Here is a 26,243-nt window from a genome sequence, read left to right as displayed (position 1 = left end):
GATCTGAGTGAAAGTATTTGAGTCATCTTGCTGCCCTAAAATAATTTTTCACACGTGTGTACCCTTTTTGTTGCAACTCTTCTTATTTGGGTCATAGAGAATCACACCAATGATTCCCTTCATAGCACACTCATGATAATCCATGTGGATCAGATTTTGGATATCATTTTATCACAAGTCTTATGATAAATGAAAATCTTGTTTTATCAAGATAGGTGATGAATACATCACCAAGTGATGTGACTACCTTTTGGAATTAGTTCACACTAATGGAACGTTCAGATTAACCATAATACATGGTAAGACCAACTTCGTATAGACATAAGTCTAGAAACTTCTAGGTGTTCAGAGCTCTCATAAAGTGAAGCTAAGAACCAACTAGGAAAAAGGATGAGACACTCATATCCAATAAGGATAATGAACATCTCGGTCCAAACTTTATCGATCATCTAAGGAATTTTGAAAGATTCTTACAAGATGTCTCCACCCAAAACACAGCTACTAGGAGCGTTAGTTGGATAAAGATATAAATTGTTTTTTGATTTGATACTGGCTGAGTCGTACTATGCTTACTAACAGTTCATGGACTGTACCATGAATAGTGTTACGAGAAGTTCGTTGGTCTTTTAACAACTAAGGAGGTTCATAAATACTCTATGATTAGTGAAGTGGGATTCACTCATCACTAACACATATAGAAGTCTATAATTATGAGGCTTACATTCGTCTTGAAGCGATTGACAATCTAGAACTTAGAAAAGAGATGTGTTATCTCTTTAGACATCCCAATAATAATTTTGGATAGTTGTTTAACAACCTTCTAAGAATAAAGTTTGGTTTGCTCGAAGGGTAGTCTTCCAGGAGTGGGAGCTGATATCCAAAAGGGAGAGTAGGAGCGATATTGATCTTGATAAGATTTGAGAGTCAACTAACGAAGAACCTAAAGTTAGGCCTATTATTAGATTCAAGGATTGAAAGAGCTATTGAGGAAACTGATATACCTCCACCTCTTTCCTTATAGATCTGATAGAGTACATCATACACTTAATTATATAAGAGTTTATATTATTGAGGTATATTAGTAACTAGTAGATAGAAATCCATGCATGTTCAAACTTGGTAGATCAAGCACTTGGCCTTAAAAGTTAGGTGTAAGTGGATCTTCAAGAAGAGACAAACATGGATGGAAACAAACACATAATCAATCCAAGATAGGTTGTGAAGGATGTATAAGCTGAAGAAGTTCATTTATTGGCTAAAATGAGCATCTTGCAATTGGAATCTTAATTTCAAATAGAAAGTTCAAAGAGTTTGAATTTCGAGAAATGAAGATGAGAAATATATATGTCAAAGCTAGTGGGAGAAATTGGTTTCAATGAAAGAATTCAAGAGTTTGAATTTCGAGGAACATAGATGAGCCATATACATGTCAATGCTAATGGGAGCACGATTGTCACCCTTGTATTGTACATAGATAGTGTACGATTTATAGGAAACTATGGTCTAACTTAGAAAGCGTAGAAGCTTTTCTTGGTATGGGAGTTGTTTTGCTATGATTCACATGGGAGATACATTACACGTACAAAATATGAAGTACATGGAATATTAAGGAAACTCAACAAGAAGAATTTAAAAAGAGTTCATGTTTAATAAAATATGGGATGGCAATGAGCGATGCTAATGTCCTTGTTCTATTATTGAGCTAAAGGAAATAAGTTGTGTCCAACATGCTTTGGCTATGGAATCGATCATATATACCATAAGATTTGCCGTATTTTATGATTCATATTCCTTGAGCGTGACAAGTCAGATTACATCAATTTGGCGAAAACCAACGAATAAAGATCAAAAAATTCCTAATTGTCCTAGGAGGACAAAGGAAAAGATCTTGTTAGTATGAAAGAGATAAATGTAAAAGTTACACTGATGCTAAGTTCCACACTAATAAAGATGATTATGTTTATAGTCATAATTCGTGCTTTTATTAAATGGTGAAGTATTAGCTTTGAAGAGTACGAAGTAGTACACCATAATGGATTTAACAATAAACTTAGAGTATATTGCAGCTAGCAAGACTGCAAAGGAAAAACTATGTGACTAAAATATATTCATTAGAGATATTAGTGTTAAATCTCAATCATTAATGGTCATTTTGAAGTTTCTTGTGATTATAAAGGTGAACTTACTTCAACTTTGGATCCCAAGTTACGGAAGCTCACATGATACATACCCAGTAAGTACCATCACATTTGACAGTTATTAAAATGTAGAGAAATTATAGTCAATAGAGTCATATCGGAAGATAATATTGCCAATTCATTCCCTAAGCCAATGTCACCGACCAAGTCTAACAGCGAGACAAAGCCAAAATGCATTAGATTTTCAAATAAATTGGCTTAAATAATCTTAGTTTAGTTTGTTTTAAATTTGAGAACTTAAGAAGTATAAGTCTTAATTTGATTTGGTGATTATTAAGTGGAGATCTTAATATATGATGGATCAGTTAGTTCAATTAACTTATCACTGTGTTCTTCTTTTACCTGTTTGGAACCCACTTCTCGAGTAGTAATTTCCTCAAACCTCCATAGTCGGTCATACTCTTGGAAGTAAGTAAGTGATTTAAGACTGTCATGAGTATTGGTGGATTGTCCATAGTGGTTGGGCATATCATAGAGATTGCGCTAACACTCATGAGTACTTAATAAATATCTAAGTATCGGAACAACACATGCGTAGAGATTGCTTCATGGATACATTCACGAGTAATTCTAAGACAATAATATCTTCTATTCTTCAAACAAAGATACATGTGGGGTTTTGCTCTATAATTTTTTTATGAATCGGTATACTCAAACGCTATCCGCAACCGGTGACAATAAAGGGTATATGCATGTGTGACATGATGAAGTAGAAAAAAACTATGTAGTCGAAGTTTATTTGTTCATTCTGCCTTAACAAGAGAAGTGATATTTATTGGACCCTCAATTATTTTATGCTAACATCTAAAGTGATTGGACGAGTCCTCATTGAAATTGAGGTGTTCAATTTAGTAGTTAGACACAGTCATCACAAATCTATATTGGGAAAGATAAATTTAGTAGTAGATGTAGTACTCACTAATCTATATCAGGAAATATCAATTTAGTAGTCAGATGCAGACGTCACAAATCTATATCGGGAAACATAATCTTGAATTCTGAGACTGACAATTATCTATGTCTTGAATTCATACAAATAGCTTAGAAGGAAGGAATAGTTGGTCACTTATCTAAGGGTTGAATCCTGATTAGATAAGAGACCGGTAGTTTTTTTGGATAGATAACTCTCTATTGATTATTGAAGGAGTATTAGACCTAGAATACTTGTTGACTTGTCCAAGTGGGAGACTGTTGGAAAGGGTGTCCAATGTCATTAACTATTGGTAATATTTTTAATAATAACATGCTTCTTTTGGGTTGCCCTCAAGATCCAAATAGATTAGAATAAATAAAGGAGAAATTGGTTTATTAATTATTATTTTTATTAATTAATTAGGAACTAATTAGATATATATTTTGGGAATTAATTAAACAGTTTAATTAATTAAATGGCTAAATATTCACTAATTAATCGTTAGTTGATCAGGAATATTCTAGAACCCTACTGAGATCTAGGGTTAGACGAAAACTCCTCATCCTACATGGGAGGAGGAGTAAATTTCGTTTTTGGCTCCTTGTCCCACATGAGAAGGATGATAAAACCTAGGAAGGGATCCAAGGCTATAAATAGGGCCTTAGGGATCCCATCCTTCCTTGCTCCCTGGATTGATTTTTCGCCACCCTTCTTCCTGTTTATTTATAGGCAAGATTTTTTTTATCCCTTTTAGGGTTTGTGAAATTGACAATTTTCCTAGTTATTTTTTACTCCATTCTTTGGAGTCATTGAGTGTGATACCATTAGAGGGATTCTGGTTTGGGTCCTCTCATCCACGCAACTTTAAGGAGGACAAGATCTCAAGCATGGTGATCAATGGCTACATAGGAGGTATGTTGTTCTTCTTTATGATTTATGTTCAGTGATATTATGAAACCTGGATCCTTAAGTTGCATGTAAACTTAGGTATATCATACATTGATTTTTCCGCTGCCTAGTTTAAGTGTATTTGATGCATAGAAAACCCAAAAGAAAGACCTCCCGTCTTCACCATTTCCTGATTGTGGCACCAGTTTAAGCATTTTGTCTCAACACTCAAACTGCGGGGGCTTATTAGTGTATATATGTTATAGGCCTTATTGTATATTATTCTATGAACCCAATGTTGTATTTATGGGCCTAGCTTATTTATTGTACTCTACACTATTTATCTAAGAGGAATGAGAATCAGCAAAATACTCTATCATTGACAAACCAAAATTACAAAGTTTGGGTTGCATGATCTCGTCCAACAATATATTTGAACTCTTTATGTATCTGTGAATTACATTTTTGTCCTCCCCAAGATCTGAGTGAAAGTATTTAAGTCATCTTGCTGCCCTAAAATATTTTTTCACACGTGTGTACCCTTTTGATGCAACTCTTCTTATTTGGGTCTTAGAGAATCACACCAATGATTCCCTTCATAGCACACTCATGATAATCCATGTGGATCAGATTTTGGATATCATTTTATCACAAGTCTGATGATAAATGAAAATCTTGTTTTATCAAGATAGGTGATGAATACATCACCAAGTGATGTGACTATCTTTTGGAATTAGTTCACACTAATGGAACGTTCAGATTAACCACAATACATGGTAAGACCAACTTCGTATAGACATAAGTCTAGAAACTTCTAGGTGTTCAGAGCTCTCATAAAGTGAAGCTAAGAACCAACTAGGAAAAAGGATGAGACACTCATATCCAATAAGGATAATGAACATCTCAGTCCAAACTTTATCGATCATCTAAGGAATTTTGAAAGATTCTCACGAGATGCCTCCACCCAAAACACAGCTACTAGGAGCGTTAGTTGGATAAAGATATAAATTGTTGTTTGATTTGATACTGGCTGAGTCGTACTATGCTTACTAACAGTTCATGGACTGTACCATGAATAGTGTTACGAGAAGTTCTTTGGTCTTTTAACAACTAAGGAGGTTCATGAATACTCTATGATTAGTGAAGTGGGATTTACTCATCACTAACACATATAGAAGTCTATAATTATGAGGCTTACATTCGTCTTGAAGCGATTGACAATCTAGAACTTAGAAAAGAGATGTGTTATCTCTTTAGACATCCCAATAATAATTTTGGATAGTTGTTTAACAACATTCTAAGAATAAAGTTTGGTTTGCTCGAAGGGTAGTCTTCCAGGAGTGGGAGCTGATATCCAAAAGGGAGAGTAGGAGCGATATTGATCTTGATAAGATTTAAGAGTCAACTAACGAAGAACCTCAAGTTAGGCCTATTATTAGATTCAAGGATTGAAAGAGCTATTGAGGAAACTGATATACCTCCACCTCTTTCCTTATAGATCTGATAGAGTACATCATACACCTAATTATATAAGAGTTTATATTATTGAGGTTTATTAGTAACTAGTAGATAGCAATCCATGCATGTTCAAACTTGGTAGATCAAGCACTTGGCCATAAGAGTTAGGTGTAAGTGGATCTTCAAGAAGAGACAAACATGGATAGAAACAAACACATAATCAATCCAAGATAGGTTGTGAAGGATGTATAAGCTGAAGAAGTTCATTTATTGGCTAAAATGAGCATCTTGCAATTGGAATCTTAATTTCAAATAGAAAGTTCAAAGAGTTTGAATTTCGAGAAATGAAGATGAGAAATATATATGTCAAAGCTAGTGGGAGAAATTGGTTTCAATGAAAGAATTCAAGAGTTTGAATTTCGAGGAACATAGATGAGCCATATACATGTCAATGCTAATGGGAGCACGATTGTCACCCTTGTATTGTACATAGATAGTGTACGATTTATAGGAAACTATGGTCTAACTTAGAAAGCGTAGAAGCTTTTCTTGGTATGGGAGTTGTTTTGCTATGATTCACATGGGAGATACATTACACGTACAAAATATGAAGTACATGGAATATTAAGGAAACTTAACAAGAAGAATTTAAAAAGAGTTCATATTTAATAAAATATGGGATGGCAATGAGCGATGCTAATGTCCTTGTTCTATTATTGAGCTAAAGGAAATAAGTTGTGTCCAACATGCTTTGGCTATGGAATCGATCATATATACCATAAGATTTGCCGTATTTTATGATTCATATTCCTTGAGCGTGACAAGTCAGATTACATTAATTTGGCGAAAACCAACGAATAAAGATCAAAAAATTCCTAATTGTCCTAGGAGGACAAATTAAAAGATCTTGTTAGTATGAAAGAGATAAATGTAAAAGTTACACTGATGCTATGTTCCACACTAATAAAGATGATTATGTTCATAGTCATAATTCGTGCTTTTATTAAATGGTGAAGTATTAGCTTGGAAGAGTACGAAGTAGTACACCATAATTGATTTAACAATAAACTTAGAGTATATTGCAGCTAGCAAGACCGCAAAGGAAAACTATGTGACTAAAATATATTCATTAGAGATATTAGTGTTAAATCTCAATCATTAATGGTCATTTTGAAGTTTCTTGTGATTATAAAGGTGAACTTACTTCAACTTTGGATCCTAAGTTACGGAAGCTCACATGATACATACCCAGTAAGTACCATCACATTTGACAGTTATTAAAATGTAGAGAAATTATAGTCAATAGAGTCATATCGGAAGATAATATTGTCGATTCATTCCCTAAGCCAATGTCACCGACCAAGTCTAACAGCGAGACAAAGCAAAAATGCATTAGATTTTCAAATAAATTGGCTTAAATAATCTTAGTTTAGTTTGTTTTAAATTTGAGAACTTAAGAAGTATAAGTCTTAATTTGATTTGGTGATTATTAAGTGGAGATCTTAATATATGATGGATCAGTTAGTTCAATTAACTTATCACTGTGTTCTCCTTTTACATGTTTGGAACCCACTTCTCGAGTAGTAATTTCCTTAAACCTCCATAGTCGGTCATACTCTTGGAAGTAAGTAAGTGATTTAAGACTGTCATGAGTATTGGTGGATTGTCCATAGTGGTTGGGCATATCATAGAGATTGCGCTAACACTCATGAGTACTTAATAAATATCTAAGTATCGGAAAAACACATGCGTAGAGATTACTTCATGGATACATTCACGAGTAATTCTAAGACACTAATATCTTCTATTCTTCAAACAAAGATACATGTGGGGTTTTGCTCTATAATTTTTTTATGAATCGGTATACTCAAACGCTATCCGCAACCGGTGACAATAAAGGGTATATGCATGTGTGACATGATGAAGTAGAAAAAAACTATGTAGTCGAAGTTTATTTGTTCATTCTGCCTTAACAAGAGAAGTGATATTTATTGGACCCTCAATTATTTTATGCTAACATGTAAAGTGATTGGACGAGTCCTCATTGAAATTGAGGTGTTCAATTTAGTAGTTAGACACAGTCATCACAAATCTATATTGGGAAACATAAATTTAGTAGTAGATGTAGTACTCACTAATCTATATCAGGAAACATCAATTTAGTAGTCAGATGCAGACGTCACAAATCTATATCGGGAAACATAATCTTGAATTCTGAGACTGACAATTATCCATGTCTTGAATTCATACAAATAGCTTAGAAGGAAGGAATAGTTGGTCACTTATCTAAGGGTTGAATCCTGATTAGATAAGAGACCGGTAGTTTTTTTGGATGGATAACTCTCTATTGATTATTGAAGGAGTATTAGACCTAGAATACTTGATGACTTGTCCAAGTGGGAGACTTTTGGAAAGCGTGTCCAATGTCATTAACTATTGGTAATATTTTTAATAATAACATGCTTCTTTTGGGTTGCCCTCAAGATCCAAATAGATTAGAATAAATAAAGGAGAAATTGGTTTATTAATTATTATTTTTAGTAATTAATTAGGAACTAATTAGATATATATTTTGGGAATTAATTAAAAAGTTTAATTAATTAAATGGCTGAATATTCACTAATTAATCGTTAGTTGATCAGGAATATTCTAGAACCCTAATGAGATCTAGGGTTAGACGAAAACTCCTCATCCTACATGGGAGGAGGAGTAAATTTCGTTTTTGGCTCCTTGTCCCACATGAGAAGGATGATAAAACCTAGGAAGGGATCCAAGGCTAAAAATAGGGCCTTAGGGATCCCATCCTTCCTTGCTCCCTGGATTGATTTTTCGCCACCCTTCTTCCTGTTTATTTATAGGTAAGATTTTTTTTATCCCTTTTAGGGTTTGTGAAATTGACAATTTTCCTAGTTATTTTTTACTCCATTCTTTGGAGTCATTGAGTGTGATACCATTAGAGGGATTCTGGTTTGGGTCCTCTCATCCACGCAACTTTAAGGAGGACAAAATCTCAAGCATGGAGATCAATGGCTACATAGGAGGTATGTTGTTCTTCTTTATGATTTATGTTCAGTGATATTATGAAACCTGTATCCTTAAGTTGCATGTAAACTTAGGTATATCATACATTGATTTTTCCGCTGCCTAGTTTAAGTGTATTTGATGCATAGAAAACCCAAAAGAAAGACCTCCCGTCTTCACCATTTCCTGATTGTGGCACCAGTTTAAGCATTTTGTCTTAACACTCAAACTGCGGGGGCTTATTAGTGTATATATGTTATAGGCCTTATTGTATATTATTCTATGAACCCAATGTTGTATTTATGGGCCTAGCTTATTTATTGTACTCTACACTATTTATCTAAGAGGAATGAGAATCAGCAAAATACTCTATCATTGACAAACCAAAATTACAAAGTTTGGTTGCATGATCTCGTCCAACAATATATTTGAACTCTTTATGTGTCTGTGAATTACATTTTTGTCCTCCCCAAGATCTGAGTGAAAGTATTTAAGTCATCTTGCTGCCCTAAAATAATTTTTCACATGTGTGTACTCTTTTTATGCAACTCTTCTTATTTGGGTCTTATAGAATCACACCAATGATTCCCTTCATAGCACACTCATGATAATCCATGTGGATCAGATTTTGGATATCATTTTATCACAAGTCTTATGATAAATGAAAATCTTGTTTTATCAAGATAGGTGATGAATACATCACCAAGTGATGTGACTATCTTTTGGAATTAGTTCACACTAATGGAACGTTCAGATTAACCACAATACATGGTAAGACCAACTTCGTATAGACATAAGTCTAGAAACTTCTAGGTGTTCAGAGCTCTCATAAAGTGAAGCTAAGAACCAACTAGGAAAAAGGATGAGACACTCATATCCAATAAGGATAATGAACATCTCAGTCCAAACTTTATCGATCATCTAAGGAATTTTGAAAGATTCTTACGAGATGCCTCCACCCAAAACACAGCTACTAGGAGCGTTAGTTGGATAAAGATATAAATTGTTGTTTGATTTGATACTGGCTGAGTCGTATTATGCTTACTAACAGTTAATGGACTGTACCATGAATAGTGTTACGAGAAGTTCTTTGGTCTTTTAACAACTAAGGAGGTTCATGAATACTCTATGATTAGTGAAGTGGGATTCACTCATCACTAACACATATAGAAGTCTATAATTATGAGGCTTACATTCGTCTTGAAGCGATTGACAATCTAGAACTTAGAAAAGAGATGTGTTATCTCTTTAGACATCCCAATAATAATTTTGGATAGTTGTTTAACAACCTTCTAAGAATAAAGTTTGGTTTGCTCGAAGGGTAGTCTTCCAGGAGTGGGAGCTGATATCCAAAAGGAAGAGTAGGAGCGATATTGATCTTGATAAGATTTGAGAGTCAACTAACGAAGAACCTCAAGTTAGGCCTATTATTAGATTCAAGGATTGAAAGTGCTATTGAGGAAACTGATATACCTCCACCTCGTTCCTTATAGATCTGATAGAGTACATCATACACCTAATTATATAAGAGTTTATATTATTGAGGTATATTAGTAACTACTAGATAGCAATCCATGCATGTTCAAACTTGGTAGATCAAGCACTTGGCCTTAAAAGTTAGGTGTAAGTGGATCTTCAAGAAGAGACAAACATGGATAGAAACAAACACATAATCAATCCAAGATAGGTTGTGAAGGATGTATAAGCTGAAGAAGTTCATTTATTGGCTAAAATGAGCATCTTGCAATTGGAATCTTAATTTCAAATAGAAAGTTCAAAGAGTTTGAATTTCGAGAAATGAAGATGAGAAATATATATGTCAAAGCTAGTGGGAGAAATTGGTTTCAATGAAAGAATTCAAGAGTTTGAATTTCGAGGAACATAGATGAGCCATATACATGTCAATGCTAATGGGAGCACGATTGTCACCCTTGTATTGTACATAGATAGTGTACGATTTATAGGAAACTATGGTCGAACTTAGAAGGCGTAGAAGCTTTTCTTGGTATGGGAGTTGTTTTGCTATGATTCACATGGGAGATACATTACACATACAAAATATGAAGTACATGGAATATTAAGGAAACTCAACAAGAAGAATTTAAAAAGAGTTCATGTTTAATAAAATATGGGATAGCAATGAGCGATGCTAATGTCCTTGTTCTATTATTGGGCTAAAGGAAATAAGTTGTGTCCAACATGCTTTGGCTATGGAATCGATCATATATACCATAAGATTTGCCGTATTTTATGATTCATATTCCTTGAGCATGACAAGTCAGATTACATCAATTTGGCGAAAACCAACGAATAAAGATCAAAAAATTCCTAATTGTCCTAGGAGGACAAAGGAAAAGATCTTGTTAGTATGAAAGAGATAAATGTAAAAGTTACACTGATGCTAAGTTCCACACTAATAAAGATGATTATGTTCATAGTCATAATTCGTGCTTTTATTAAATGGTGAAGTATTAGCTTGGAAGAGTACGAAGTAGTACACCATAATGGATTTAACAATAAACTTAGAGTATATTGCAGCTAGCAAGACTGCAAAGGAAAAGTATGTGACTAAAATATATTCATTAGAGATATTACTGTTAAATCTCAATCATTAATGGTCATTTTGAAGTTTCTTGTGATTATAAAGGTGAACTTACTTCAACTTTGGATCCCAAGTTACGGAAGCTCACATGATACATACCCAGTAAGTACCATCACATTTGACAGTTATTAAAATGTAGAGAAATTATAGTCAATAGAGTCATATCAGAAGATAATATTGTCGATTCATTCCCTAAGCCAATGTCACCGACCAAGTCTAACAGCGAGACAAAGCAAAAATGCATTAGATTTTCAAATAAATTGGCTTAAATAATCTTAGTTTAGTTTGTTTTAAATTTGAGAACTTAAGAAGTATAAGTCTTAATTTGATTTGGTGATTATTAAGTGGAGATCTTAATATATGATGGATCAGTTAGTTCAATTAACTTATCACTGTGTTCTCCTTTTACATGTTTGGAACCCACTTCTCGAGTAGTAATTTCCTTACACCTCCATAGTCGGTCATACTCTTGGAAGTAAGTAAGTGATTTAAGACTGTCATGAGTATTGGTGGATTGTCCATAATGGTTGGGCATATCATAGAGATTGCGCTAACACTCATGAGTACTTAATAAATATCTAAGTATCGGAAAAACACATGCGTAGAGATTACTTCATGGATACATTCACGAGTAATTCTAAGACACTAATATCTTCTATTCTTCAAACAAAGATACATGTGGGGTTTTGCTCTATAATTTTTTTATGAATCGGTATACTCAAACGCTATCCGCAACCGGTGACAATAAAGGGTATATGCATGTGTGACATGATGAAGTAGAAAAAAACTATGTAGTCGAAGTTTATTTGTTCATTCTGCCTTAACAAGAGAAGTGATATTTATTGGACCCTCAATTATTTTATGCTAACATCTAAAGTGATTGGACGAGTCCTCATTGAAATTGAGGTGTTCAATTTAGTAGTTAGACACAGTCATCACAAATCTATATTGGGAAACATAAATTTAGTAGTAGATGTAGTACTCACTAATCTATATCAGGAAACATCAATTTAGTAGTCAGATGCAGACGTCACAAATCTATATCGGGAAACATAATCTTGAATTCTGAGACTGACAATTATCCATGTCTTGAATTCATACAAATAGCTTAGTAGGAAGGAATAGTTGGTCACTTATCTAAGGGTTGAATCCTGATTAGATAAGAGACCGGTAGTTTTTTTGGATGGATAACTCTCTATTGATTATTGAAGGAGTATTAGACCTAGAATACTTGATGACTTGTCCAAGTGGGAGACTTTTGGAAAGCGTGTCCAATGTCATTAACTATTGGTAATATTTTTAATAATAACATGCTTCTTTTGGGTTGCCCTCAAGATCCAAATAGATTAGAATAAATAAAGGAGAAATTGGTTTATTAATTATTATTTTTAGTAATTAATTAGGAACTAATTAGATATATATTTTGGGAATTAATTAAAAAGTTTAATTAATTAAATGGCTGAATATTCACTAATTAATCGTTAGTTGATCAGGAATATTCTAGAACCCTAATGAGATCTAGGGTTAGACGAAAACTCCTCATCCTACATGGGAGGAGGAGTAAATTTCGTTTTTGGCTCCTTGTCCCACATGAGAAGGATGATAAAACCTAGGAAGGGATCCAAGGCTATAAATAGGGCCTTAGGGATCCCATCCTTCCTTGCTCACTGGATTGATTTTTCGCCACCCTTCTTCCTGTTTATTTATAGGCAAAATCTTTTTTTATCCCTTTTAGGGTTTGTGAAATTGACAATTTTCCTAGTTATTTTTTACTCCATTCTTTCGAGTCATTGAGTGTGATACCATTAGAGGGATTCTGGTTTGGGTCCTCTCATCCACGCAACTTTAAGGAGGACAAGATCTCAAGCATGGAGATCAATGGCTACATAGGAGGTATGTTGTTCTTCTTTATGATTTATGTTCAGTGATATTATGAAACCTGGATCCTTAAGTTGCATGTAAACTTAGGTATATCATACATTGATTTTTCCGCTGCCTAGTTTAAGTGTATTTGATGCATAGAAAACCCAAAAGAAAGACCTCCCGTCTTCACCATTTCCTGATTGTGGCACCAGTTTAAGCATTTTGTCTCAACACTCAAACTGCGGGGGCTTATTAGTGTATATATGTTATAGGCCTTATTGTATATTATTCTATGAACCCAATGTTGTATTTATGGGCCTAGCTTATTTATTGTACTCTACACTATTTATCTAAGAGGAATGAGAATCAACAAAATACTCTATCATTGACAAACCAAAATTACAAAGTTTGGGTTGCATGATCTCGTCCAACAATATATTTGAACTCTTTATGTGTCTGTGAATTACATTTTTGTCCTCCCCAAGATCTGAGTGAAAGTATTTAAGTCATCTTGCTGCCCTAAAATAATTTTTCACATGTGTGTACCCTTTTTATGCAACCCTTCTTATTTGGGTCTTATAGAATCACACCAATGATTCCCTTCATAGCACACTCATGATAATCCATGTGGATCAGATTTTGGATATCATTTTATCACAAGTCTTATGATAAATGAAAATCTTGTTTTATCAAGATAGGTGATGAATACATCACCAAGTGATGTGACTATCTTTTGGAATTAGTTCACACTAATGGAACGTTCAGATTAACCACAATACATGGTAAGACCAACTTCGTATAGACATAAGTCTAGAAACTTCTAGGTGTTCAGAGCTCTCATAAAGTGAAGCTAAGAACCAACTAGGAAAAAGGATGAGACACTCATATCCAATAAGGATAATCAACATCTCAGTCCAAACTTTATCGATCATCTAAGGAATTTTGAAAGATTCTCACGAGATGCCTCCACCCAAAACACAGCTACTAGGAGCGTTAGTTGGATAAAGATATAAATTGTTGTTTGATTTGATACTAGCTGAGTCGTACTATGCTTACTAACAGTTCATGGACTGTACCATGAATAGTGTTACGAGAAGTTCTTTGGTCTTTTAACAACTAAGGAGGTTCATGAATACTCTATGATTAGTGAAGTGGGATTCACTCATCACTAACACATATAGAAGTCTATAATTATGAGGCTTACATTCGTCTTGAAGCGATTGACAATCTAGAACTTAGAAAAGAGATGTGTTATCTCTTTAGACATCCCAATAATAATTTTGGATAGTTGTTTAACAACCTTCTAAGAATAAAGTTTGGTTTGCTCGAAGGGTAGTCTTCCAGGAGTGGGAGCTGATATCCAAAAGGAAGAGTAGGAGCGATATTGATCTTGATAAGATTTGAGAGTCAACTAACGAAGAACCTCAAGTTAGGCCTATTATTAGATTCAAGGATTGAAAGAGCTATTGAGGAAACTGATATACCTCCACCTCGTTCCTTATAGATCTGATAGAGTACATCGTACACCTAATTATATAAGAGTTTATATTATTGAGGTATATTAGTAACTACTAGATAGCAATCCATGCATTTTCAAACTTGGTAGATCAAGCACTTGGCCTTAAAAGTTAGGTGTAAGTGGATCTTCAAGAAGAGACAAACATGGATAGAAACAAACACATAATCAATCCAAGATAGGTTGTGAAGGATGTATAAGCTGAAGAAGTTCATTTATTGGCTAAAATGAGCATCTTGCAATTGGAATCTTAATTTCAAATAGAAAGTTCAAAGAGTTTGAATTTCGAGAAATGAACATGAGAAATATATATGTCAAAGCTAGTGGGAGAAATTGGTTTCAATGAAAGAATTCAAGAGTTTGAATTTCGAGGAACATAGATGAGCCATATACATGTCAATGCTAATGGGAGCACGATTGTCACCCTTGTATTGTACATAGATAGTGTACGATTTATAGGAAACTATGGTCGAACTTAGAAGGCGTAGAAGCTTTTCTTGGTATGGGAGTTGTTTTGCTATGATTCACATGGGAGATACATTACACATACAAAATATGAAGTACATGGAATATTAAGGAAACTCAACAAGAAGAATTTAAAAAGAGTTCATGTTTAATAAAATATTGGATGGCAATGAGCGATGCTAATGTCCTTGTTCTATTATTGGGCTAAAGGAAATAAGTTGTGTCCAACATGCTTTGGCTATGGAATCGATCATATATACCATAAGATTTGCCGTATTTTATGATTCATATTCCTTGAGCGTGACAGGTCAGATTACATTAATTTGGCGAAAACGAACGAATAAAGATCAAAAAATTCCTAATTGTCCTAGGAGGACAAAGGAAAAGATCTTGTTAGTATGAAAGAGATAAATGTAAAAGTTACACTGATGCTAAGTTCCACACTAATAAAGATTATTATGTTCATAGTCATAATTCGTGCTTTTATTAAATGGTGAAGTATTAGCTTGGAAGAGTACGAAGTAGTACACCATAATGGATTTAACAATAAACTTAGAGTATATTGCAGCTAGCAAGACTGCAAAGGAAAACTATGTGACTAAAATATATTCATTAGAGATATTAGTGTTAAATCTCAATCATTAATGGTCATTTTGAAGTTTCTTGTGATTATAAAGGTGAACTTACTTCAACTTTGGATCCCAAGTTACGGAAGCTCACATGATACATACCCAGTAAGTACAATCACATTTGACAGTTATTAAAATGTAGAGAAATTATAGTCAATAGAGTCATATCAGAAGATAATATTGTCGATTCATTCCCTAAGCCAATGTCACCGACCAAGTCTAACAGCGAGACAAAGCCAAAATGCATTAGATTTTCAAATAAATTGGCTTAAATAATCTTAGTTTAGTTTGTTTTAAATTTGAGAACTTAAGAAGTATAAGTCTTAATTTGATTTGGTGATTATTAAGTGGAGATCTTAATATATGATGGATCAGTTAGTTCAATTAACTTATCACTATGTTCTCCTTTTACATGTTTGGAACCCACTTCTCGAGTAGTAATTTCCTTAAACCTCCATAGTCGGTCATACTCTTGGAAGTAAGTAAGTGATTTAAGACTGTCATGAGTATTGGTGGATTGTCCATAGTGGTTGGGCATATCATAGAGATTGCGCTAACACTCATGAGTACTTAATAAATATCTAAGTATCGGAACAACACATGCGTAGAGATTACTTCATGGATACATTCACGAGTAATTCTAAGACACTAATATCTTCTATTCTTCAAACAAAGATACATGTGGGGTTTTGCTCTATAATTTTTTTTATGAATCGGTATACTCAAACGCTATCCGCAACCGGTGACAATAAAGGGTATATGCATGTGTGACATGATGAAGTAGAAAAAAACTATGTAGTCGAAGTTTATTTGTTCATTCTGCCTTAACAAGAGAAGTGATATTTCTTGGACCCTCAATTATTTTATGCTGACATCTAAAGTGATTGGCCGAGTCCTCATTAAAATTGAGGTGTTCAATTTAGTAGTTAGACACAGTCATCACAAATCTATATTGGGAAACATAAATTTAGTAGTAGATGTAGTACTCACTAATCTATATCAGGAAACATCAATTTAGTAGTCAGATGCAGACGTCACAAATCTATATCGGGAAACATAATCTTGAATTTTGAGACTCACAATTATCCATGTCTTGAATTCATACCAATAGCTTAGAAGGAAGGAATAGTTGGTCACTTATCTAAGGGTTGAATCCTGATTAGATAAGAGACCGGTAGTTGTATTGGATGGATAACTCTCTATTGATTATTGAAGGAGTATTAGACCTAGAATACTTGATGACTTGTCCAAGTGGGAGACTTTTGGAAAGCGTGTCCAATGTCATTAACTATTGGTAATATTTTTAATAATAACATGCTTCTTTTGGGTTGCCCTCAAGATCCAAATAGATTAGAATAAATAAAGGAGAAATTGGTTTATTAATTATTATTTTTAGTAATTAATTAGGAACTAATTAGATATATATTTTGGGAATTAATTAAACAGTTTAATTAATTAAATGGTTGAATATTCACTAATTAATCGTTAGTTGATCAGGAATATTCTAGAACCCTAATGAGATCTAGGGTTAGACGAAACTCCTCATCCTACATGGGAGGAGGAGTAAATTTCGTTTTTGGCTCCTTGTCCCACATGAGAAGGATGATAAAACCTAGGAAGGGATCCAAGGCTATAAATAGGGCCTTAGGGATCCCATCCTTCCTTGCTCCCTGGATTGATTTTTTGCCACCCTTCTTCCTGTTTCTTTATAGGCAAGATGTTTTTTTATCCCTTTTAGGGTTTGTGAAATTGACAATTTTCCTAGTTATTTTTTACTCCATTCTTTGGAGTCATTGAGTGTGATACCATTAGAGGGATTCTAGTTTGGGTCCTCTCATCCACGCAACTTTAAGGAGGACAAGATCTCAAGCATGGAGATCAATGGCTACATAGGAGGTATGTTATTCTTCTTTATGATTTATGTTCAGTGATATTATGAAACCTGGATCCTTAAGTTGCATGTAAACTTAGGTATATCATACATTGATTTTTCCGCTGCCTAGTTTAAGTGTATTTGATGCATAGAAAACCCAAAAGAAAGACCTCCCGTCTTCATCATTTCCTGATTGTGGCACCAGTTTAAGCATTTTGTCTCAACACTCAAACTGCGGGGGCTTATTAGTGTATATATGTTATAGGCCTTATTGTATATTATTCTATGAACCCAGTGTTGTATTTATGGGCCTAGCTTATTTATTGTACTCTACACTATTTATCTAAGAGGAATGAGAATCAGCAAAATACTCTATCATTGACAAACCAAAATTACAAAGTTTGGGTTGCATGATCTCGTCCAACAATATATTGGAACTCTTTATGTGTCTGTGAATTACATTTTTGTCCTCCCCAAGATCTGAGTGAAAGTATTTAAGTCATCTTGCTGCCCTAAAATAATTTTTCACACGTGTGTACCCTTTTTATGCAACTCTTCTTATTTGGGTCTTAGAGAATCACACCAATGATTCCCTTCATAGCACACTCATGATAATCCATGTGGATCAGATTTTGGATATCATTTTATCACAAGTCTTATGATAAATGAAAATCTTGTTTTATCAAGATAGGTGATGAATACATCACCAAGTGATATGACTATCTTTTGGAATTAGTTCACACTAATGGAACGTTCAGATTAACCACAATACATGGTAAGACCAACTTCGTATAGACATAAGTCTAGAAACTTCTAGGTGTTCAGAGCTCTCATAAAGTGAAGCTAAGAACCAACTAGGAAAAAGGATGAGACACTCATATCCAATAAGGATAATGAACATCTCAGTCCAAACTTTATCGATCATCTAAGGAATTTTGAAAGATTCTCACGAGATGCCTCCACCCAAAACACAGCTACTAGGAGCGTTAGTTGGATAAAGATATAAATTGTTGTTTGATTTGATACTGGCTGAGTCGTACTATGCTTACTAACAGTTCATGGCTGAGTCGTTCTATGATTAGTGAAGTGGGATTCACTCATCACTAACACATATAGAAGTCTATAATTATGAGGCTTACATTCATCTTGAAGCGATTGACAATCTAGAACTTAGAAAAGAGATGTGTTATCTCTTTAGACATCCCAATAATAATTTTGGATAGTTGTTTAACAACCTTCTAAGAATAAAGTTTGGTTTGCTCGAAGGGTAGTCTTCCAGGAGTGGGAGCTGATATCCAAAAGGGAGAGTAGGAGCGATATTGATCTTGATAAGATTTGAGAGTCAACTAACGAAGAACCTCAAGTTAGGCCTATTATTAGATTCAAGGATTGAAAGAGCTATTGAGGAAACTGATATACCTCCACCTCTTTCCTTATAGATCTGATAGAGTACATCATACACCTAATTATATAAGAGTTTATATTATTGAGGTATATTAGTAACTACTAGATAGCAATCCATGCATGTTCAAACTTGGTAGATCAAGCACTTGGCCTTAAAAGTTAGGTGTAAGTGGATCTTCAAGAAGAGACAAACATGGATAGAAACAAACACATAATCAATCCAAGATAGGTTGTGAAGGATGTATAAGCTGAAGAAGTTCATTTATTGGCTAAAATGAGCATCTTGCAATTGGAATCTTAATTTCAAATAGAAAGTTCAAAGAGTTTGAATTTCGAGAAATGAAGATGAGAAATATATATGTCAAAGCTAGTGAGAGAAATTGGTTTCAATGAAAGAATTGAAGTGTTTGAATTTCGAGGAACATAGATGAGCCATATACATGTTAATGCTAATGGGAGCACGATTGTCACCCTTGTATTGTACATAGATAGTGTACGATTTATAGGAAACTATGGTCTAACTTAGAAAGCGTAGAAGATTTTCTTGGTATGGTAGTTGTTTTGCTATGATTCACATGGGAGATACATTACACGTACAAAATATGAAGTACATGGAATATTAAGGAAACTCAACAAGAAGAATTTAAAAAGAGTTCATGTTTAATAAAATATGGGATGGCAATGAGCGATGCTAATGTCCTTGTTCTATTATTGAGCTAAAGGAAATAAGTTGTGTCCAACATGCTTTGGCTATGGAATCGATCATATATACCATAAGATTTGCCGTATTTTATGATTCATATTCCTTGAGCATGACAAGTCAGATTACATCAATTTGGCGAAAACCAACGAATAAAGATCAAAAAATTCCTAATTGTCCTAGGAGGACAAAGGAAAAGATCTTGTTAGTATGAAAGAGATAAATGTAAAAGTTACACTGATGCTAAGTTCCACACTAATAAAGATGATTATGTTCATAGTCATAATTCGTGCTTTTATTAAATGGTGAAGTATTAGCTTGGAAGAGTACGAAGTAGTACACCATAATGGATTTAACAATAAACTTAGAGTATATTGCAGCTAGCAAGACTGCAAAGGAAAACTATGTGACTAAAATATATTCATTAGAGATATTAGTGTTAAATCTCAATCATTAATGGTCATTTTGAAGTTTCTTGTGATTATAAAGGTGAACTTACTTCAACTTTGGATCCCATGTTACGGAAGCTCACATGATACATACCCAGTAAGTACCATCACATTTGACAGTTATTAAAATGTAGAGAAATCATAGTCAATAGAGTCATATCGGAAGATAATATTGTCGATTCATTCCCTAAGCCAATGTCACCGACCAAGTCTAACAGCGAGACAAATCCAAAATGCATTAGATTTTCAAATAAATTGGCTTAAATAATCTTAGTTTAGTTTGTTTTAAATTTGAGAACTTAAGAAGTATATGTCTTAATTTGATTTGGTTATTATTAAATGGAGATCTTAATATATGATGGATCAGTTAGTTCAATTAACTTATCACTGTGTTCTCCTTTTACATGTTTGGAACTCACTTCTCGAGTATTAATTTCCTCAAACCTCCATAGTCGGTCATACTCTTGGAAGTAAGTAAGTGATTTAAGACTGTCATGAGCATTGGTGGATTGTCCATAGTGGTTGGGCATATCATAGAGATTGCGCTAACACTCATGAGTACTTAATAAATATCTAAGTATCGGAACAACACACGCATAGAGATTACTTCATGGATACATTCACGAGTAATTCTAAGACAATAATATCTTCTATTCTTCAAACAAAGATACATGTGGGGTTTTGCTCTATAATTTTTTTATGAATCAGTATACTCAAACGCTATCCGCAACCGGTGACAATAAAGGGTATATGCATGTGTGACATGATGAAGTAGAAAAAAACTATGTAGTCGAAGTTTATTTGTTCATTCTGCCTTAACAAGAGAAGTGATATTTATTGGACCCTCAATTATTTTGTGCTGACATCTAAAGTGATTGGCCGAGTCCTCATTGAAATTGAGGTGTGCAATTTAGTAGTTAGACACAGTCATCACAAATCTATATTGGGAAACATAAATTTAGTAGTGGATGCAGTACTCACAAATCTATATCAGGAAACATCAATTTAGTAGTCAGATCCAGACGTCACAAATCTATATCGGGAAACATAATCTTGAATTCTGAGACTGACAATTATCCATGTCTTGAATTCATACCAATAGCTTAGAAGGAAGGAATAGTTGGTCACTTATCTAAGGGTTGAATCCTGATTAGATAAGAGACCGGTAGTTGTATTGGATGGATAACTCTCTATTGATTATTGAAGGAGTATTAGACCTAGAATACTTGATGACTTGTCCAAGTGGGAGACTTTTGGAAAGCGTGTCCAATGTCATTAACTATTGGTAATATTTTTAATAATAACATGCTTCTTTTGGGTTGCCCTCAAGATCCAAATAGATTAGAATAAATAAAGGAGAAATTGGTTTATTAATTATTATTTTTAGTAATTAATTAGGAACTAATTAGATATATATTTTGGGAATTAATTAAACAGTTTAATTAATTAAATGGTTGAATATTCACTAATTAATCGTTAGTTGATCAGGAATATTCTAGAACCCTAATGAGATCTAGGGTTAGACGAAAACTCCTCATCCTACATGGGAGGAGGAGTAAATTTCGTTTTTGGCTCCTTGTCCCACATGAGAAGGATGATAAAACCTAGGAAGGGATCCAAGGCTATAAATAGGGCCTTAGGGATCCCATCCTTCCTTGCTCCCTGGATTGATTTTTCGCCACCCTTCTTCCTGTTTCTTTATAGGCAAGATGTTTTTTTTTATCCCTTTTAGGGTTTGTGAAATTGACAATTTTCCTAGTTATTTTTTACTCCATTCTTTGGAGTCATTGAGTGTGATACCATTAGAGGGATTCTGGTTTGGGTCCTCTCATCCACGCAACTTTAAGGAGGACAAGATCTCAAGCATGGAGATCAATGGCTACATAGGAGGTATGTTATTCTTCTTTATGATTTATGTTCAGTGATATTATGAAACCTGGATCCTTAAGTTGCATGTAAACTTAGGTATATAATACATTGATTTTTCCGCTGCCTAGTTTAAGTGTATTTGATGCATAGAAAACCCAAAAGAAAGACCTCCCGTCTTCATCATTTCCTGATTGTGGCACCAGTTTAAGCATTTTGTCTCAACACTCAAACTGCGGGGGCTTATTAGTGTATATATGTTATAGGCCTTATTGTATATTATTCTATCAACCCAATGTTGTATTTCTGGGCCTAGCTTATTTGTTGTACTCTACACTATTCATCTAAGAGGAATGAGAATCAGTAAAGTACTCTATCATTGACAAACTAAAATTACAAAGTTTGGGTTGCATGATCTCGTCTAACAATATATTTGAACTCTTTATGTGTCTGTGAATTACATTTTTGTCCTCCCCAAGATCTGAGTGAAAGTATTTGAGTCATCGTACTGCCCTAAAATAATTTTTCACACGCGTGTACCCTTTTTATGCAACTCTTCTTATTTGGGTCTTAGAGAATCACACCAATGATTCCCTTCATAGCACACTCATGATAATTTCATTGTCATCATCACAATAACCAATGGCCGAAACTGGAAACCATATGGAGTTCATTACATAACTCATTGTTTCCTTGATAATTATTTTGCTTAAGATGTGTGATAGATAGTGTGCGGTTCCGCAAATGTTTAGAGAGTTGTTCTTTGTCGACCATACTAAATCCACCGTACCGATCTTAGTTCAGGAATTCAATTTTTTTTTGTGTCCTTTGTGGGCCATACCAAATTAACCATACTTATATTTCCCTTTGTATTTCCCTTCGTTTAAAGAATATCATAAACCTATAACCAAATTCATTATGGGAATTCATGGATATATTCATATCTGATTTGGTGATTACGTATGGTTACGACAGAAGTAGCTTGGTGATTATGTCAATACTACTTCCTATTGTCCATCATCAAACTGAAAAACCAACTTGGCTGGAGTTTGAGATAAAAGATTCGGGTGATGCAAATAAAATACTTGGTATGTAAATTTAAGGAATGGATCCATAAACAATTTATAATTAAGACAAAGCAGCTACAACAACAAAGTTCTACACTGTCTCAACGTGCAAAATGTCAAACCAATTAGTACTCCCCTTCCCAACTTTGTCCACAAACAAACAAGGAAATTGATGATATGTCAAAGGTTTTGTATGTAAGTGCGTTTGGATCGTTAATGTATGCCATGATGGCGACTTATCACATGAATTGAGTGTTGAAGTTATTTTATGGCTAACAACACAGAAAGTCATCCAATGGATCTTCTGTTACCTTAAAGGAACTTGAAAGGCCCGGACTCTGGAAAATTAATATTTGGTTTAAGTGGATTCGTTGATTTAAATTATGCAGGTGATCTCAACAAAAGAAGATCAGACACGGTTATGTTTCCAATATCGGTGATTGTGTTGTAAGTTGGAAGGCTACACATCAATCCACCCGGGCTTTGTCTACTATGGAAGCTAAGTTTATAAGCGTGTAAAGAGGCTACATGTCTTAGAGGGTGGTAATGTGTGAGATGTGGTGATTTTTCATGAACTATATTTTATTGCGATAGTGAAAATGTGATATGAATCACGAACGATTTGATGTTACACGAGCAAATAAACACATTGACATAAGACACCATTACATCAAAATGTCATTGCCCAAGGCAATATCAAGGCGACCAAGAGCGACACCAATAACAATTTGGGAACATGATGACATAACTGGCTCCGATCAACAAATTTTGAACATTATATGTTTTTCATTTTCTCGAGATGGTTCAAGTTTACTTTTCTAAAGATTGGTTTCGTCCTAATGAGGAGTTTGTTAAATATGCCCTGAATCTTCCATGGTAGGTGACATTTCTAGAAACTGTCGATAAAGGGTGTTGGTTGCTATCAAAGTTTCCTTTTTCCTAATGCTGTGTTTTATTTGGGATATCTATTCCTAACTTTTATAGTTTTTTAGGAGAGATGTTTTAATAATTTCTCATACATAGGGCTATTACATGTTTTTTTAATCTCATTTCTTCCCTTTCAAGAGATTAATATAGTGTCCTTCATAGTGGTTTTCCCATTTTAGGTTTCCACTCTAAACTCTGTGTTTTGTGTGATTTTCCTTGACGTTAATTATCTTACAACACTGCTTGTATAACCACTTTATAGTTTCTTGTCAGTGGGCTTGTATTCGATCCTATACTGCCAATGTCTTTTAAAGCTCAACAATTTGTGGCGGCATAGTTGGCTGAGGTTGTGGTGGTTGCTTGGTGACTGTAGGAATCATAACTAAATGTTCCTTGATGAATTCCTTCAACCTGTGTAGATAACCAGTCAAATGATCTTCACAATTGTTTTTGTATTTATAAGACGAAACTAAAAACTTAAAAATTAACATACTCGAATGTTAGTGTTGGATTCTTTGATGCCACTGTCATGCGGATCTGCGTTCTATCAGCTGGATCCGTTTCTATTCTTACCAAACATAGCATGGCTCCTGTACTCTGGGAATAGAAGGTTGTGCTTGCAACTATATTATTTGCACTTATATCCTGAAAATTAATCAAATTTTAATCAACAATGTTAAAGGGGATATTGTTTATATTTTATGATACTACAATGAACAAACACCATCAAGGTGAATCATTGGTGATCACTTGGGAACTAACCACTCCAAAATGGAGTTTCCCCAACTTCGAATGTCAGAAGCTTCAACCTTGGGATGACCTGCTGTTAAATAAAATAATCACAATTACAAAGAACTTACCAGTCCAGGACAAACCATCAACCTCAAACTATTGAACAAATTTGCCATTTCTTCCAATGATATTGGTCTCACACCCCTAACCTGTACAAATTATGATGGATGTCACATAACTTACTCAATAATTGATGTAAAGACAGAAATGCACAAACCACTTGTTGAAGTTTCAAAGGTCCAGCCAGTGATCTCCACTGGGAGAAAAAATTCTCAACGGATACTTGAATCGGATTCAAGAATTTGTTCAAGACTGTAGGAAGGCGAAGTCTATTAATAACCTGCATCAGAAATTTCAAAAATTAAATGCATGAAACTACAACAAAACCTTGCAGATGAAGAATATCCAAAAATAAAAGCATTAGTTAAATACCAATTTTTTTTGAAACTTGTAGGAGAAATCAAGAACCGCAACTTCGCAACTTGGGTTGAGATTTATCACTTCAAGTGGGCATTGAACCTAAACAATTACAAAAACACCGTTTTAAGAAATTTTTTTATTCAATATTTAGTTAAAATGCAATATTACCATGTATCAAAAACATTTAAACATGTTTGACCTGTGCACGTGGAGGTATAGTTTCTGGTACTAATGAAAACTCCAACTTCAAATGGGGTGGAGGTAATATCACCACATGTACCGATTCAAGTGGGGCACTAGCATTCTTGTTTCCCAAAAAAAGTACAATGCGGCCATAGTGTTTTTGCCATTCTGCTTTGATGCCAATCTAGGATATATAATATATATCCAATAACAGGAATCATTAGTACCTTAAAATCCATTAGAGTATAATTAACAAAACATATAATAAATGATTTACCTGAATATAAGGATCTTCATACAGGACTCCCATATCTTTGAGGCATAAAGCATAGAATCCTTCTGCTATATCTCTTATTGGCTGTGAGAAGATTAAGGGAAGTTAAAAATTGAGATAAAAAAGATACTGAGGACTAATAAGGTCGGTGGATATGCATGATATACAGGAAGGAGACAATACCTTTACAGTAATATCCTGGTCTCCAACAGGTGCACCTGCTAAGGCTATCGAAGGTCCTCCTGGTGAAGTTGGCAGAGGTCGTGGTGGTTGCTTGGCGGCTGTATCAATCCTAACCACATATTTCTTGATGAATTCCTTCAACCTGTGTAGACAACTATTCAAATAATGTCCACATTTGTTCTTGTATATATATCAAACTAAAATCTGTAAAACCTACTGGAATGTTAGTGTTGGATTCCTTGACGCAACTGTCATGCGGAGCTGCGTTCTGTCAGTTGGATCCGTTTCAATTCTTATCAAGCATAACATGGCTCCTATATCCTTGGAGTAGAAGTCTGTGCTTGCAACTAGATTATTTGCATTTGGATCCTGAAAATAATGAAAGATTTAATCAAGAATATTAATTAAAGGGAATATGAATTATATTTTAGGATACTACAAAGATCTTACCAGTCCAGGACAAACCATCAACCTCAAACTATCGAACAATTTTGTTATTTCTTCCAACGCCATCAAATTCACACCTTTAACCTGTACATATTATGATGGATG

The 26,243-nt window shown here is 34.2% G+C and overlaps 1 long non-coding RNA gene across 1 annotated transcript; it reads right to left on the bottom strand.

Moving 5' to 3' along the window:
• Positions 1 to 24,337: 24,337 nt before the first annotated feature.
• LOC145107166 (uncharacterized) lies at positions 24,338 to 24,942 on the bottom strand. Its single transcript, XR_013707748.1, has 3 exons — positions 24,849 to 24,942; positions 24,700 to 24,780; positions 24,338 to 24,484 (listed from the first exon to the last, which is right to left on the bottom strand). It is a non-coding gene; the product is annotated as an uncharacterized LOC145107166 (long non-coding RNA).
• Positions 24,943 to 26,243: the final 1,301 nt, after the last annotated feature.

The sequence above is a fragment of the Lactuca virosa genome, chromosome 1 (assembly GCF_052849685.1).
Source record: "Lactuca virosa cultivar CGN04683 chromosome 1, Lactuca_virosa_CGN04683_v6, whole genome shotgun sequence".
Classification (NCBI taxonomy): domain Eukaryota; kingdom Viridiplantae; phylum Streptophyta; class Magnoliopsida; order Asterales; family Asteraceae; genus Lactuca; species Lactuca virosa.
This window is presented reverse-complemented; position numbering and strand designations above follow the sequence as displayed.